At 27.7% G+C, this 19,326-nt stretch overlaps 1 protein-coding gene across 4 annotated transcripts in view; it reads left to right on the top strand.

Moving 5' to 3' along the window:
* Positions 1–650: 650 nt before the first annotated feature.
* The window catches only part of LOC107441572 (uncharacterized), a 334,007-nt gene continuing 315,331 nt past the window's right edge, over positions 651–19,326 (top strand). For all 4 annotated transcript variants that reach the window (XM_071177200.1, XM_071177199.1, XM_071177198.1 and 1 more), the window contains exon 1: positions 651–792. The gene's annotated coding sequence lies outside the window, so the exon portion shown is untranslated. The remainder of the gene's footprint in view (positions 793–19,326) is intronic.

Raw genomic sequence — 19,326 nt, 5'->3', positions numbered from 1 at the left:
ATTTCAATAAAGATTCGCTCTAAAATAAAAGAATTTAATTACCTTTAGACTTAATAAAATACTTTTTTGCTTTGTTTTTAGCAATTGATTGAAACTGTACACACTTTAAAAGTCCAATTTAATTTTTTTCAACATGGATGAATTTTAAAATAAATTTCATTAAGTTATTTTTTGAGTAACAACTAATTTTATACAAATTCATTGCAAGTTAGTTGTGACAAATTTAAATGCCCATTTAAGCCTTTTCTGCGTATTGCTGTTGCTTTTTTCATATTCTTTAATATTTTATCATACAAGCTCAAAAGCTTCAAACAAATTAGCAAGTAATTTAAAAGCAAAATTTAAAAAAAAAAAATAATTAAATAGTAAGCAACACAAAGAATGCTCCCTTTTTTTTCTCACAATTTACAAACAATAACAGCACCTTCAATAGTTAGGTCAAAATAACAAAAAGGACGGCATTAAACCACTTTTATTCCATCCATAAAACTCGCCCAGCATCAACAGGTATTCCAGATAACGATGATCAGTTACTTAACTGTATCTCTCTTATCATGTATTCCAGTGCGCGGCGACTATTTATCGCCTACTCATACATTTATGGCGACGTTTTTAGAAGCCAATCATTTTCATCCCTTCAACCGCGGTTTCTCTTGAACCATGTCAGATGATTACTGTGCTTGCTGACAGGTATTCGCATCCTCGCATTCAATGGATTACCTATTTCTTATTGGATAATTTGTGCATTTTATTTTTTTTTAAACTACACTTCAAAAAATTGTGAATTTATGGGTGAGTTTTTAAATTTTTTTCTTTTTTTCACAATTAATTTGTTGATTTTTTTTTCCTCAATGGAAAAACAAACAAACAATGATTGAAAAACAACTTAAAAATGCTTAATTAATTTAAAACTTTTTTTTCATAATTTTTAAACCAAATTATTACTGAATAATTAATTTTATGCAATTAAACTATAATTTAAGTTCAAGGATCGCAGTGCTCTAATAAAATTAAAAAATAAATAATTATATAGAAATAAATATATAAAAATAATAGTTTCGTTTTAAAGTCCATGCAAGAAGCATAGTTCATAAATATTAATTAATATTATTTATTAAATTAGATACATTCTGCCAACTTAAAATTGTAATTATTAATAGATGCTTTATTCACCAGTAAAATACATTTTCTTTGCTCATTTTTTATAACACAAGTAATAAATTAATTATTCTACTTGACTTAATTTAAATGAAATAAAATGCTATAGTTAAAAAAAAGAAAACTGAAGAAGAATTTTATCGATAGTTATCTAAATTTATTATTAATATCAAAGAGTTCAAAAAGAATACAACTTTAATTTGAGTAGATACCTTACGGAAATTTAAACTTCAATCAAAATATCTTATAACACCATAGTAACACCTTAATTAAAGTTTTAAAACTAATTAACAAAATAATTAACAAAAAGTCTGGAGAAAGATATTTTAGGGAGCAAATTACACTGTTCATGGAATTAAATTTATGAATTCCTGCATAAATTGCTGTTTATATTGTTATTTACCCGTAAGCTACATTTAATTTTTAAGACTTCAGTATATTTTTATCTGCATAATTTTATTATGAGTAAATGTTTTAACTAGACCGTGTTAAGGCGATATGTGTTATTGTTTTTTCAATATAATTAAAAAGAACTGTGAAGTTTTATTTTTTTCTTACATTTTAAAACGAATATTTATAAGGAAGTATCGTTTTAAATATAAATTCAAATTTACCAAATTTTTTTTATTATTATAGATATTTCGTGATTTTTAAAAAAAATTCTTTGGCAAAAATATGTAATAAAAACTGACTTGCCGCTATAAGTTTAATAATACTTCAGCTAAAAATAAACTTTATCGATTATTAGGTATAAATATTGATACATTTTGATAAGCTTTACACATTTGCACATTTTCAGCCTTAAATTAACCTTGAATATGTAAGAAGAACACATTGTATTAGAACATTTAGTTTCATTTGAGTTTTGCAATGTTAATTGTGTGCGTCAAAAAATGGACATACTTTCAGCTGTCGCTTGCACTATTTAGGAAACAGTTGTAACTTGTATCAAGCTCCAGGCAAAAAGTTCCAATTGAAATTTGAGCTCTCTAACTTGACAGAAAGCATTCAAATTTTTGATAGACGTTGAGTTTTATTGATTTTTATTGGAGATGTGCTTCCAGCGGACCGGAAATAATTAGAACTTGTGTGAAAATCAGTACAGTGCTTCAGTAAAGTCATTCCAGGCAGTCGAAAACTGGTCAAAATTCTGCTTTGAAAACGTGATGATAAATTCTGCTTTTATTGATCAGAAAAAGATTTGGGTGGTCACTCGAGGGACAGTTAAAATTTGAGTGCAAGAATCAGTCGGAAAGTGTTTGGAATGTTGAGTGACGTTAAATTCATTTTGGGGACGATATCGTGATAAATTCTACTTGAAGCAATCGGTCTACAATTGAAATGTGCATTGCCATTCGATACAAAGTACCAGTAGATATTTGGGAGCGTTAGCTAATCGAAAATGGATCGAAATTCTGATTGCAATCCTCCATTCTTATACACATTCTGAAGTAAATTATTTAAAAAAAAAACAAAAAAAAAAAGAACGAGGAAATATTCTTTTTTTTTTTAAAAAAAATATAAAGTTAGTCTGAGATATACAGAAAGATATCCTAAGGCAGAAATTTTTTGTGGACAGAATATTTGTTTTTGAAATGTATTATTAGTTTATGTAGCTTTATTAGCATGAGCTATCATTTACCTATATTTTTCAATGATTTTATTCACTTGTTATATAAAGGCATGCTTACGCAAAACAAATATTTTTTGCATCTGACTTCGCGTACTTATATTATAGACAACACCTACTAATTAGCATGCCAGTTGGGTCTTTCAAACTATAAAGATGCATTATAGCGCCTGAAAATCTAATCAATATTCCAAAAGTTACAAATTTTTTTTCACTCTCAAATTCCTTAAATCGTGTGAAATCAAAGTAGTTTTAAGCATATTACAAAAACTAACGAAGTGATTAGATTGCTCTTTCTATCATAGAAAACCATCACTACATAACATAGCTGAGAGAGATGTAAATGAATTTCCAAAGTCATTATACCGGTTTCAAAAACACGCAGAATATTGAGATCGGAACGTAGTAAACCGGACTTTGTTTCTTGTTATTCTTTACTAATATATTTTTAGAAAATTATTTTCTTTTCTTTTTTTTCTCTTTTTTTCTTGTTATGTTACTAAATTAAATTTGACTTATTTTTAAAACTAGCTCCTTCAAATGGAAAACAGTAAACAGATGTAGGAAACAAAATTATCAGGAACAAAAATATTTTTTTCTTAAAAAAAACTTTGTTAATTTACTTTAGTTAATTGAAAATACATTTAGTAAAAATATTTTGCATAAAAATTCATTAAAAAATTGAGTTCAAACATTTGTTTCAAGAAAATAAATTGTTCTCAATATTCAAAAAAATATAAACTTATAATTATTTATAATAATTTATGATAGTTTTACTTATTTTTTTGTCCAAACTATTTCTAAAACTCTTTACAATTACATGGTAATCCCATTAAAGAATGTAAATTAATTAATTTGAAAAGTACTATGAAGTAAAATAATAAGTAAATCGAATCGCTTAAAAAATAAAATTTAAAATGTGTAAATGCAGAAGTCTCTAAAACTCTAACCTATCTGATCATTTTATTGAATAATTTGTCACGTATTTCCAAATAAAAATTTTATAAAAAAACAATGGTTTTTAAATTACTTCCATTCAAGTGTCTACAAAAATTCAAAATTCTATGAGTCACGACCGAGTTTTTGGAATCAGCAATCTAAAAATATTCAGATATTCATCTTGTTTCTAAATTACTTTACTTTATTTTATTAAATTTTACAGAAACATTAGCTTTTCTGCGATAAATTTTATTTAGCGTGACTCCCAGTGTATATGTGCGAATACTTATACAGTATTTTATTTGGGAACCATTTTAATTTTGTTTTTATTAGCTATGTAATGAAAATGATTCCTAATTCTTGTAATAATTTGTTATTTGAAAATAGCAGTCTATGAAAAGATAATTATGCTATTAGCAGCTTTTAATAATACCTAACTACCTAATAAGCTGTTTACCTATTACTTACCTAACTAACCTAATACTTACCTAGCTAAACCTGTCACCATTTTCTCTAACTACTTAAATAAAATTATTAGCAATATTATTAAAGATGATTTTTCATGGATAATCACTAATAATCAACCAGTTTCAGAATTTATTAAGCATAAATTATTTCTATTGCGACTTTTGATTTCCGGGATCTCTTCAATAGCATTATCCTTTCTAAACTAAAATATGTTCTTTTGAGTTATTACGATGATTCTTAAAAATATCCTTAATTGCGATTTTGATTATTGGGAAATTCTAATTAATTTTAGTTTTTTTTAATAATTATCTTTACAATGGAAAATATATTTTTATTCAAATTGATGGAATGCTACAAGGATCTAATTTTTCATCTCTCTCAGCTAACTTATTTTTACACTATAATGAAAAAAACAGTACTCTTAATATTAAATTTGTTTTTAGATTTATTGATGATTTAATTCCCTTTAATTTTCAAGATCATACAATTTTAATTAATAATAACCACCCCGAGGAATTAATATTGCATCTTAGGATCTTAAGCTTGGAAGGTATTAAAAAAGAAGAAAATATCTGCATTGTTGATTTATGCGATAAAAGAAATGATTTTAACTTTAATTTAAATAAACTAATTACTTATAATTCTAATGTTTCTAAAAACATTTATTTAAATACAATTTTTAATCAAATGAATAGAATTAGAAGAATATGTAGTCATGTTTATTTATTCAAAAATAACAAATAGACGAACTCATTCAAAATTCAGTAAAAAACAATGGATATCCAACAAATGTTATTAAATACTACATTATATCATTGAGTTAATTACATGCTATTATTATTAACAAATTTACTGAAAACTTCTTAACTAAATTTACATTTTCACCATGTGCAAATCCAATTCGGGCAAATTCGCGGCTAAAAATCTGCTCCAAGCGGATAAATCATGTCTCTCTTATTTTAAATAAATGTTAATTTTCTAAAATCACTAAAATTGTATAATTAAATATCAACCTTTTTAATTATGAACTTTAAATTATCCAAACGTATTACAAAAATTAATTTATATCATTCATGAAAATTCCACAACTTGTAAGTTCATTTGAATTCGCTACTCACTTTATATATTACATTTTATATTTTATTCTGCTTTTTTATTTTCTATTTTTTGCAGAATAAGTTTTATTTCGTATATTTTTTACTTAATATGTTCTATTTTTGTTTCAATCTTTTTGGGTGCTCATCACACTATTTCATTAATATATTTTGATTAATACAATATTAGAAAGCACTACTTTTTGTCGATATAAACGTGTGAGCTCATGACGAGATTATATATATATANACAATTTTAAAATTAATCATCAGGATTTATAATCACATGGTTTACAAGTTTAAAGATCTCACTCTTTTTGTCAAATTTTTGTGTATATATATATATATATATATATTCATTCATTCATTCAGTCACTTGCAACCAAAGATAATCCATCATTTGAATACCTCTATTCTGTAATCATAAGAATACGAGATTGACACAAGATACTTTATAAGACAACGTGATCTGCATAAGTATAAATGTTCAAATTAACCGAAAGCAGTTCTATGTACTATCTGTTTTCGTTCGTCGATCAATTATAAGCGATCCAAACAATAAAAGAAATTAATCATTATTTGAAATGTTAAATTGTATAGAATGTATTGAGATTTAGAAGACTATTTATCCTGAGAGGGAGCAATCTTTTTTTTTTTTACGACACATAAATTGAACATTAGATGAATCATAAATTATCTTTGGAAATCAAAAATTGCGTGTTTGCTTGTGCCTTGTTTCATTATTTTGCTTACAGCAGTTTTCTAATATAAGTGCTTGAAGATATTTAATAGCGTATAAAGGCATCCATTATAATTGGTAAATTGAATTTGCTTTATAATAGTCTTCTAAATCCATTGGTCCCAAATTTAACGATGTGTGTTACTGAAGACAAAAAAAAAAAAAAAAATCCATTTTGCAAAGTAAATAATGATTTATTTTAAATATCTTAATGAACCATCTTTATTGTTCTTAAATTTCTTCCATGCACCACTACACCTTTTAAATTAAAGAAAAATTCCAAAAAGTAATTTAGATTTTCATGATATATATATATATATATATATCATGAAATATCACTAAATTCTAACTGTAGAGTATTCACAATTCATATTTATTGTACAAACTAAGTGTTCTTTAAATTCTGCTAGTTTATATTTAAAACAAGTTTTTTTTCTTCCTTTTTTTTTCTTTTCCCAAACGATATGATTATCCGGTCGACATGTCGTTTTTATAATATTTATTTTTATTATTAACTCTTAACAATATTTCTTAAAAGAAATAGTTAAGTTAAATTTATCAACTTTCAAACGTACGTAAATATTCATGACATTTCCGTTATTCGTAATTTTAAATCAAATGAAACTCAGCAATAAAAATCAATGAAGGACAAAGAAATTTGCTAAGAATAAAAACACAAAGAAAAAATTTCCATCTCAAAATTCACTTATTACATTATGTAATAATAAAAACAATAAAATAGATTTAGGAATTATAATCTTTTTAAACCTGCAGGCAAAGCGAAAGAAGATTTGGAAAAAGTTTCATTTGGTATTTATCCCTAATCGCTTGCTAACTCGACAAGCGATTTTTTTTGCTTCATTTTTATTGTCTGCGGCTGCAAGTGCCGAGAATTTGTCTTTCGGCAATTCAAAATTAGTTGAGAAGTTTCGTCACTTTTTCCATGAGATTATGAGAAAAAGAAGAAAAAAAAAATAATCGCATCGATGAAGAAGGACTTCAGGTGAACGACTTCTTTTTATTCTTTTTTTACGCTATAAGAACTCAGGAAGAGTCTTCTTGTGTAAAAGAAATGGCTACTGGTTGAGAAAGTTGACGGAAAAGGATGAATATATTTTAGGTCGATTATCTCTTAACAAGACAAGTTTTTATTAATGGTAAGAGAGTAAAAAAAAAAGAAGAAAAGCAATAACTGGTCCCTACACATTTTAGGAAGTGATTAGGCAACTATTTTTGACCTCAAATGTTTCTTTTTAACAGGTTAGTTTAGATTTAATTTGAGCTGTTTTCATGCGTTTATCTTTAACTACCATTTGATAGACAGTAAAAGAAGAATGAAATATGATTTATTTAAAATTAATTCTAGATCGATTTTTTTAAACTAATATGAGAATAAATTTTTTTTTTATATTGTTGAAATTTTGTTTAAAATTGTAATGCATTACCGGCAGGTTTGTGAGATCGCTGGTTACTGGGATTTGCTTACTATCATCAAATTTCTAAGAATACAACAATTTTTTTAAAATTTTATAACCGGCGTTGACAGCTGACTCATATTTGGATTAGACTATGTAGTTTCTTTTATACAGTCAAACCCCGCTATAGTGAACACGACTTATAGTGAACTCCCGGATATAGTGAACGAAATGCTCGGTCCCGTGCCTTGCTATACTCGTATAATGTTATTTTTAGTGGATATAGTGCACCAAAAAAGTGAGGAAGTTGGATATAATGAACTTTATTCTTTCTTCGACTGATCCCCCCCCCTCATTTTCTTTGCAATAATTTTGAAATTTGTACTTCAAAATAAATACATATACCGATTTTTAAAACCATCTATATACTTTTATGTGCTCGAATGGCAGGTTAGACAGGTTTAAAAAGCGGAATAACAGAAATTCAGGAAAAATTATCTGAGAGTCGGGAAGTGTTTCCATATCTAATGCTGAGGATTGCTCATCAGCTAAAGATTACTAATTTTTATTTGTACGTAAGACGAAGAGTGATGAAAAATAACACATTTTTTGCTACTACATAATATTTTTCAGTCATTTATATGAATATAATGTAATAAAAGGGAGGAGTTTGGGAACTATTAGTGAAATTGCCTGCGTAGCGGATATAGTGAACCGAAATTTCGGTCCGTTGAAGGTTCACTATAGCGGGGTTTGACTGTATTTTTTGTTATATTTTATATTTTTTTTATTTTATAACTGTCGTTGAACAGCCGACCTAATTCGGGCTTGCGACTACCAATGTTTAACGCCGTATCCTTGTAATTCTGATTCCAATCCAGAAGACAAGGGAGTTCCTGGTTCCGTACCCCCAGAGAATGTTTCTTATGACGACTTGGAGGACTTTGTGATCCCGTCAGATTTAACGTGCACCAGTCACCATTTACTACACAGGGAGTCTTCGACCGGCGGGGATCAAACACACGACCTTTTGGACATGGTCCCAGTGCCCTACCAACCAGGTTATCCTGGCCCAAACTATGTAGTTTTATTTTATTTCTAACCGCATAATGTGTGGTTGGATATTCTTTCCAACCACAATAACGAAGTGCCTAATTAGATTAGTTATCTGGCAATAGTGACGAGAATCGATTTTAATTTGTGTATTTCTAAAATTGTTCTAGAAATTTTAACTAAAACAGTTACACTTTAGGATTTTTAATTGAGACTTAAATTTGTTTTAAGGAAACAATTTACTATTTGTATTTTTATTCATGATATTTAAAATTTAGAGCAATGAAGCTACTTATTCCGGTACTTATATCTTCGAAGGGAGTGAAAAAAAAAAGACCTATCGTAAAATGCATAGTGTTGGTGCAGCTGTAATCGGAATCAAATTTACTCACAAATAAAATACTTCGTATGCACCCATTATCATGATGCCAGTTGTGCCCGTTACCAAAATTGAGCATTATCGTCGTGAATAATAGTATAGCGATTTTTTATGGTAAATTTTTGCCATTAATTTTGCTTTTTAGTTTGTAGCTTATTTTTTACTCCAATTAGTATCTATTACCAAAATTAACTAAGCCTCTTGGATGTCAATAATAGTTTGCCGTTTTTTTTATGAATTTGTAACATTTCTCCATTAATTTTGTCTTTTAGTCCATGGCTAATTATTTTGCTTCAGTTAGTAACTATTAACAACATTAATTATCATTAGTGTCGATAATAGTATTGGCGTTTTTTTTATAGTTTATCCTCAACAAATTAGTTTCATATCTTTATTATTTTCAGTACAAAGCTTATTTGTTCTAATTTCAATTATCACTGATTTTAAATTATTTAGTTTTATAGTAACACGTTGTAAAAGGCTTGTTATAAACAAAATAAGCACGTGGTTTTAAATAAGTTAACTAATTAAGTGACGTACTCCGCTTACGCTACCACGATCACGTTAATCTTTTAGATAACTTAGCATAAATTTTACAGAATAATTAAAGTTTACAAAATAGCAAAAATAATTAAATTTTACAGAACAATCAATAAACGTTTTTGATTAGAGCTATTAGCTAGCAAACATCACTGATGTTATCTTTAAAATATTTGACCAAACAGAATCGTCTATACTTTATTTCAATAAAATGTTAAATGTTTCAATAATAAGTTAATAAGAAAATACCATTTTCTTAAATGCCTCTGAATTAAAAATATAATTAAAAAAACTAAAAATTCTGACTTCCATATTAGTTTACAATTTTACTCATTCAGCTTCATATTAAAAGTCATATTTTTAGAACTTACGGTTATCCGCTCTGCAAACATATATTTCATTATATGTATTGATGATTTATTCACATAATGCAGAATTTTTTTTATTTAGATTTTTTGATAAAAGTAGGGAACTTCTAATGAACATGGTTCTTTGTTTATTTTTACAAATAGAATCAAATTCATTTTGAAATGTTTGGTATGATATCAAAATCAGGGCATAGAATAATAGGCTGTAGGTTTTGTTATTTACTTCTCACTTCCTGCTTAACTTTTTAAATATTTAAATTTTCAAATAATTTAAATATAATAGCAAGTTTTAGAAAATTTCACCTCAATTAATAACCTCTAATTAGTTCCTTACTAATAGGAAGATTTTAACTCATTTTACTCATAGGCCAAAATTCGGTAGTTCGGGGGAAAATATCGTCTTAAAATGTAATGCAAGATATATTTTTAAGTTATCGATACAAAATTAATAAAACTTACGAAAGTATTTACTCGTAAATAATATGTTTACTCCTTCTTTTAGAAGTATTTACCAATTTTAAGTTGTTTTTTTAAACTTTGTTATTTGGATTTAAGTAACCGTTCATTTACGTAAGACAAACTTTTACAAATAATGAATTGATTAATTTTTTAAAAAGATTTTAACTAAGTAAGCACTATTTATTGATGTTGCATTCAATGCAATGTTTATTTGTAAATTATTTTATTTCAAAGCATTAAAATCTTTTTTTCATTTCGCATAATTAAATAAAACATGGATAGTTTCTCTTTATATTTTAGTATAATTTATGAAATCACTCTAAGACGCAATGTATTGTCAACTTCGGGTACAATTTAATGCTTAAAAACTAATATTTTAAGACTATTTCTGCTTGCAAGCTTTTACAAAGTGATGGTATATGTAAAAATAAACGTAATTTTCCCTTGTTGATATTTTTTAATTGCAACGAAAAGTTATTAGGAAAGTAAGAAATTCAAGTTACTTTTACTACAGTTTAATAACATATTAACATTTTAATATTTGAATCTAGTGGATTTTCTTTCATGACCAAATTACGAAGCAATACACAATAAAAATATCCTTCAATTTGCAAAATAAGCTAAAATTTTCCTTTTTCTTTATGAAACTAGAAGACTCATTCGCTTCGCTCACCAACCCCCGGGCTCCCATGCGTCATAGAAAATCAGAAGAGAAGGACGGCTTACGTTCATTTTCTTGCAAAAACACTTATTGGATTTTCACCTGCTGCATTTTGAGTATAACGAAGTTTTGGAAAATCAATAAGAAATTTTCCGCCCGAGGTGGGAAAACAGTACGCAAATTCGATTTTTTCCCTCCGTTTTCATGAACATAAACAATTCTTCCGCATTAAATCTTCTTAACAATAGACAAAGAAGATCATTTTGTTTATAAAACATATAATTTTAAATACATAATTTTGTTTATAAAATATATAATTTGAAATATATAATTTTGTTTATAAAATATGTAATTTGAAATATATCATTTTGTTTATAAAATATATAATTATAATTTCATATGTTTATAAATTATAAAATAAAATTTTTAATCTTTATTTTAAGCATATTTTATTAATATGCTAATAGTAAAGAGATGAAAGGATACCTGAATTTGAAAAACTATTAACTTTCCTTGAAAAAACAGCTTAAGAATACGATTGTGTGATAACGAAACGATTTTTATCTCTCTTTCGCTTTTACAGTTTTAAAAATGACTATATAAATGTTAAGATTTGTTCTTGACAACATCTAAACACTCTCTTATTTTTTATTTACTCATTTTTGTTTGCTTACTTTTGACATCAAGTCCAACACGAGCTTATAAAAGGAAAATCACGAGAAAAGAAGATACATTTTTCTACAACAATGGAAAAATAATTACTAGTGCTAAAATTTGAAGAAGAGAAAAACAGCAACTTAATATTGCAGAAAAAAAATCTAAAAAAAAAAAAAAAAACTCTCGTTAAGTTAATTCAAGATGGTCTCGTTAATTCAAAAGGGTTCTTCAAATGGCACGTCAAATTTCATCTTTGTTGTTGCATTTCAACAGGCAGTAGATAGAGCAACATAGTTTTCGTATTCCAAGTTTAAAAGTTAATAATTCTTGAACTAACAGTCGGATCATATTTTTTTCTTCCATTGTTTTTCCTGTACTTTGTTTTGGAAAATTTCGTAATTTTTAAGTAGATTTTGAGTAGCAAAACAAAATATGACGTTAAGTTGAACATCTAAAACAGCAACGGCGATCCACTAGATTTTTTAATCTAGAAAGATAATTAAAGATAACTAAAAAAGCCAATTTATTTTGATAAATTGAATTTTTTAAACCATTCAATTGCATTTATGAGTTTATTTTCTTCATATTTCTTAATAAAATAACATTTTTTGTTATTATTAAGGCTTTATATTTGAGGAGGAAATTGTTTATTCGAAACAAATTTCTTTTATTAAAAAAAAAAAAAAGTAATAGCAATATTGACCTCGTTTTTAAACTTGACTCTTTCAGTTAAACTTTCTGGATTGTTATAGGAGAAAACTGTGGAAAAACTAGTTTAATGATGGTAAAATTATTGAGATATTAAAGCAATTTTTTTCTTTAGCACCCTGTTGTCGCCATATTATCAAAAAGAATTTATATGTGAAGGAAATTTATAGGTGAAAGAAATTTATAATGAGATATAAAAGATTGTGAACTAAATTTCTATGTGAATAATGGTGTTTATTGTTAAATTAATGATGTTTATTATTTATTATTAGTTATTAAAAATGACTTCTGTAAAATTCACAATGTAAAATGAAGGATAGATTTAAAAAATAAAATAAAACTGTCAGTAGTATTGAAATTTTCAGCTGATTGTTTAGAACTACCAGTTGGAATAAAAATAGTCGTAATTTTAACTAAATAAAAATGTTCTTTTCCATCATTTTAAAATAGTTGATTGAGTGGTTTTTCCTTCGGTACTCTGTTTCATGATACTAAATATGAATTTAGACATATTTTTAAATTACAGGACTTTTGGATAATTCCGGAAAACACACTTAAATCCAGAAAAGGTTTCGAATTAATTTATAATGCATTGTATCACTATGAAGTTCAGCTGACTTAAATATTGAAACTTTTTCTTGAAAGAATCATGAAAAAAATATTTGCATCAGTTTTCAAAATACATAGAATGTATCGATTTATTGAAAATTGATAATCGATATAGCTTGTCTTCAATTTCCATGCAGTTGCATATTGGAAAATTAGAAATTTAAAAGACAATAATAATGATCTTGACCGTCAAATAAAGTGAAAAGTGTTTTGGATGATTGTTAATGGTATTATTTTAAATTTAAAGTTGATGCTTGGTATGCGGAACAAGTTCGAAGGAGTTGAAAAAATGGTTTTGATCGAGGTCGAGCATGAAGCAAAGTGTGATCATTATCGATGCAAAAACATATCAAAAAGATAATATCGATATTATCAAGTGTAACGTTAATTATTGAATTCTATATTGTTTTGAGTGGTGATAATTTTATTTGGATGACGAAAATGTGTGGAAACAATATAAATTTATTAAATTAAAAAATATCGGAATGTATAGCTAAACATAGATATTTTTATATATAAATCATACTATTAAACTTTGGAAGGAACAACCAAGGACTGTTGTGGTAATAAATAAGAATAAAATTCTGCTACGTACAGTTTATTAGGGACTTGGTAAATTACCCTAAATTGATTATTAAGCTACCTTTATGATGAATATCTACTTACTATTTGTTTGCGAATTAAAAAGAATATTATTTTCAAATAAGGTCATGACTATGTGTAAAAAATATTTTTAATGTTTAAAGAAAAAAAAAGTAATCAAGATAACGCTTTTCAAAGGTCGATATTCATATTTGAAAAAAATACTATCACAAAATCCATTAAAACTAGTGGGCTGCGCCCTCTTCTCGCTAACGCTCGCTAACCCCCCAAAATTGCTACGCATTCTTATATGGATTGCTTCGCAAACCAAGCTCGCTTCGCTCGCTACTAACTTAGGTACATTGCAAATGCACAAAATTCTAAGAATTCAAAACAATCATTCAAATCCATATAACAACTTTTTTTTAAGAAAAAAATTACATCTTTTTAGTAAATACTAAGTCATTAAAGTAAATTTGAATTCAAATAAATGACATGTAATTCGTTAAACCTATTAGAAATGTGCTATAGTATAAAATCTTAAGATAAAATTTCTAAAACTGATATCTCTTTAAAAAGGTTAAAATTTTGGCTATAATTAAGTCTATTAAAAATTGAAATAAGTGAATTGCAATGGAAAAACCTGCATAAACAAATAAATTCTAGTAAAACAAATAAATTCGTGATATAAATCAAAAATCGTCAAATAAATTCGTAATATATAAATTCGTGAAAAGAAGCGCTTTCGACAAAATACTAAAATAGAGATCTATCGACAAAGACTACTCACTTCTGCTTAGCTTATGCTCTCTAGTTATTTCAGTTTCCGTTTTTAAAAGCGCTATATGTTGAGCCGTCTCAGCTAGATTTGACATGTGACATTTTTAGCGGCAATCATTGGTCGGTTTTCTGGCGTTGCCATTCGGGGAGTTGTAATGAGGCTTTTTTTTGTCGCCGTGTAAGAGAAATATACATAGATTTTATACTGTATATGTAAGCACCAGTTGTAATTTATTTTCAAGCTAATTAGCATTTCAATATTTAAAATACAAATCATTTTCATCAAAAATTTTTAAACAATGGCTGATGTTATTCCTATAAAAAGTATGCTTTAAAAAATTTCAAATTTCTAAAAATTGAAGTCATTTTGTAACTAGGTTTGCATGAGAATATTCCGAATTTTTTAATACCAAATTGTTCAAGTTGAGAAAGCGATTAGGATTTTTAGGATTAACAAAAAAGATGGTGGTTTAAAAAGGAAACTTATTAACCAATAGTAAACCATGAAGTTTAGAATACTTAATTTTTTCTTCTTCTTCAAAATGCAAACAAAGTACTTTCTTATTACATAAACCTGAAATAGTTTGTTTTCATTTTGAAAAAAAGTTTTTTCAGCAGATTCCTCTAGATTTCCTCTAGATTTATCTCTAAATTTCTTTCTTTTTCCTCTAGATTTATCTGAACTTACTTTTTCTCTAAATTTAGTCGGACTTCTATTTAACGAACTTCAATTTTGGGAATTTTTTCGAGAAACTAAGAACATTTTGTAAATTTCTTTGTAAAATAACTTCCAAAAAACGAAGTGAATTTTCTAACTTTTCTTTGAGATACACTTGCACCTATTTCCCAAAATATTTCAGGGCATTTTAAACTCGTTAATGCATTTTATGGAGGAAATGCCCTTGAATTGATTTTCGAAGCCACTTAAGTTTTAGAGAAAGCAGTAAAATCCTTTTCCCTTTTTGTTGGCTTTTCAAACGAAAAACTCAAACAAAATTAACGTATTTAATCAGTAACAATTAAACTTAAGGACGCATGTGGTAATGTATGCTTAAAATTACTTTTATAATGAATGCAGACATAATTTTATTCACAAATTTAGCCTCTTTAATTGTATGTAGCATGACTGTGTAACACTGGATAATGTTTTGCTCTATTCTTGCTTTCCATGCAGATTTCTTTTATGGTTAAGATTTATAAAATAAATAGTAAATACTACTTTGCAAGATATAGCTGTATTAATTGCTATTTTAATTATGTCTAGTGTTTATGAATTTGAAACCTGTTTTGTGTCGTTTAATTATTTCAAAAGGTGATTTTCTATTTAACGAATTTTCCATATAAGGAACTTATTATCGGAATTTAGCGACTTCGTTAAATGGAGGTCCGACTGGAATTCGCCATGACACCTATCTCCTGTTCTACGGTATGGCGTCCACATAAATTAAAAAAAAACAAACAAACAAACTTAACAGTCATGATAACTGTTACAAACTTACAACAGTTATGAAAATGGCATATTATTTTTAAAAAAGACTGTAATTCATACAGTAACTGTCGTCGTAGTGATTCTCAATTCTAGACAATGACAATACGGAAAATATTAACAAGAAAGTGTCGTTTTGAAAGGATTATAATCCACTAGCGTTTTCAACCCTTTAACGTGATTTACTTACCGTTCCATGACCATGACAACGATCTCTAAACGGCTTTTGAGCTCCGTTTTCTTAATATACCACTACAATATCTTCTGGAGACGATGCGCACGTGAAGTTGAATTGTGCAAAAGCAGCGAAGCATAAAAACGATACCGATCGGAACTCAGCAATCAAATTCCGTTTTTTTTTCTTCTTCTCGTAATTATATATTACGTTTGAAAACTTTCAGTCAATAATTTAAGCAAGGACTCTGAAGCTTTACTTCATTAGAATATTTGGGAAAGACGTGACGAATAATCTAGAGAAAGGCAGTGAGCTGTACACAGTAAATGAGCGGTGGTAATGCTTTGAAAAAAGTACAAAGCTGATGGGAACACTTAAAATAGCGCACATTTTTTGAAGCTTAAAGTGTCATTTTCCATGAAAAAACTTAGGAAGTTAAAACTTATCTGATCTTTTGTTTTAAAAACATTTTCAATAATAAAATATTTGTGTAATTGTATATTTTATTCTATAGATGAGATGCCAACTGTATAGAAACTGTATAGAAACTGCCAACTGTGCATTGTAAAAGATTTTAAAAATGCCTCTTAGTCCTAGTACTATATTTTTATGTAAATTTCTAATTGGTTTTACAAAATATTTTTTGAAAACTAGGTCTTGAGCATTAAAGAGTTAAATCATACACAAATATTAATACATTTGTGTTGAAAAACAAATAATAGCATTTATGATCGATTCAAAACTCAACTGATTCTCTGTTGCTGGTCTTGGTCTTATTTAATGTGAAATCGAATCACTTAATCTTCTCTTAAAAAGAGTATAATATATGTATGTAATTGTTTTTTTAAAAGTTTCCCTTGTTTACGAATTATTCAACTTTTTTAAACAAAACAAAATAAGGAGTTCGAGAATCGTACTTTAATGTAAATTTTCAGTTGATTTCAAAAAATTTTATAATAAAAATGCAATATATTATTAGAAAATTAAGACATGAGCATTGATTTGAGAATTCTATGACGTTTAATGTCATTTTAAAGTTCAATTCAATCTCTCTTGCCTGTCTCGAGATTATTCAAATTAAAGAAAATCAAATCCGATCAACTTTTAAAAAAAGTGAAAGAAATATGTATAATAGTTTTGTTATGATAGTCAATGGCATTATCCATTGTGTCCGTAAATTTTACGAATGTTTTCAATTTTTTAAAAAAAAGAAGCTCTGATGAAGTATATTTTAAAATAAATTTCCAATTGATTTCACAAAATTTAAAAAAAAATACAATATCTAACTGGAAATTTGCAACCTGAGTATGGATGGGCTGAAAACTATCACACTTCAAATAGATTTGGGTGAAAAATAAATTATAATACGCATTTTCGTTTGAAATCTCAATTCCTTCTTTTACTGGCCTTTGTCCCATTTAAAAGTAAATCAAATTAGATAAACTATTTTTAAGAAGAATGCACCGAAAAAATAAATTATGGAGCGAGCATTGGAGTAAAATAGCCTTCGTGAAGAACTTTTTGATGGTTACACGTATTCGTAATGGACAACCACAAAAAACTCCCTCGGTTAGCCCGACGGTTAGGGTACTCTAACCCATGATCTGTCTCCTACGGAGTTCTACGTCAGTACTGTGGTCGGTACAGCCCGGGAGTGGAATTCGTATTGATTAACTCACGACGGGATTCGAACCCGGGTCACCGGGAGGCGAGCGCTCTGTTCTCTGAGCCACAGCAATTCCAGTGTTTGGTTAAGAAAAAAGAATCTTAGACTGTCTTTATCTTAAAAAGATTGTTTATTGAAATCACATTTAAGAGGGAAAAACGTGTAAAACTCTGTTGGCTCACCATTATGAAAATGTCCGGCGATTTAACTTACCGAAATACTATAAATCTAATGACAGAAAATAATCATGTAAAGTATAAATTGGAAGTTGAATTGCAATTTTATTTATAAGATGTTCGGAGCCGCGATGGCTCAGGGGATAGAGCGTTTGCCTTCCAATGAGGTGAACAGGGGTTCGATCCCGGCGATGGCTGGTCGATACGAATTCCGCATCCGGCTTTCACCGACCACAGTGCTGACGTGAAATATCCTCAGTGGGAGACGGATAGTGGGAGGTTCTCGTGGTCTTCCTCGCCATGTAGCGCAAATGCGGGTTAGTTCCATCAAAAAGTCCTCCACGAAGGCAAAATTCTCCCAATACTTGATCCAGGAGTATTCTTGTCTTTTGGATTGGGTTCAAAATTACAAGGGTACGGAATTGAACATTAGTAGTCGTAAAGCCAAAAATTGGGTCGGCTGTTCAACGACGACTATAAATATAAGAAGTTCAAAACTATAAAATAATTGTTGAAATGTAAAGAAAATAATCGTAAGATGATTTGAAAAAAGATCTTGTAGTTACCAAAACTGCATGGAAAATACTGGAATGTGAATTTATTGTTTTAATCCGTTTATGATTAGAGTGAAAAACAGAGAAAAACCATCAAATGTGCAAAGAAAATTTGAAAAAAAAAAAAAATTTTTTGTAGCGTGCGGGTAGCGATTAAAAAGTGAAATCTACATTTATCTTTAAATAGTTTTTTTCTGTAACAATATGTTTTTTTTCCTCTTTGGAATTTACAGCTGTTTTTTACACTGTGAATTAGCAACAATTTTAATATAACAAATATTTAATAATAATGAATAGTTTTTTAGTTGTTGTAATAGTTTTGTTTCAGAAAGCTCCATTACATCTATAAATTTTAAAAATTTTTGTGAAAAGTTTTTCAAATAAAACAAAAAAAAAAGAAGCTTGGAAGAAGTATATTTGAAAATAAATTTTGAATTGATCCACACAATTTAGTAACCAAATACAATATGTAATTGGCAACCTGAGCATTGATGAGTTAGAAACAAACACACATTTTAAATCGATTTTGGTAAGAAACAAGTTATAATACTCATATTGGTTTGAAAGCCCAGCTCATTGTCTGTTGCTGGCCTTAGTTTTATTTAAAAACAGAAGTGTGTAAAAGAAGTGTGCATGTTTCTTCTTTTTAGTCCGTAAAATTTGCATATTTTTTTCTCTTTTTTCAAATGAAATAAATAAAGTTTTCATGCATTAAAACAAAATTTCAGTTGATTTCTCAAATTTTAATATAAAAATGCAATATAATATTGGAAGGTTACTATTACCATTGAGGAGTTAAAGAAAACTAGCGGACAACTTAGATTTTGGCGAAATTATAACATTCCTATTCGTTTGAAATCTCAACTCATTCTTTGTTACTGGCCTTGGTCTTATTTAAAACAAATCAAATCAGATCAACTTCTTTGAAGAGAAGAAATGAGTGTATTTTTTTTTATTTATATTCTCAATTTAGGGATCATCGTCCGTCCGCTTCTCTTTTAAGCTGTTTCACGCCTTTTGTGTTCTGACA

Source organism: Parasteatoda tepidariorum, chromosome 2, assembly GCF_043381705.1.
Source record: "Parasteatoda tepidariorum isolate YZ-2023 chromosome 2, CAS_Ptep_4.0, whole genome shotgun sequence".
Lineage (NCBI taxonomy): Eukaryota > Metazoa > Arthropoda > Arachnida > Araneae > Theridiidae > Parasteatoda > Parasteatoda tepidariorum.
This window is presented reverse-complemented; position numbering and strand designations above follow the sequence as displayed.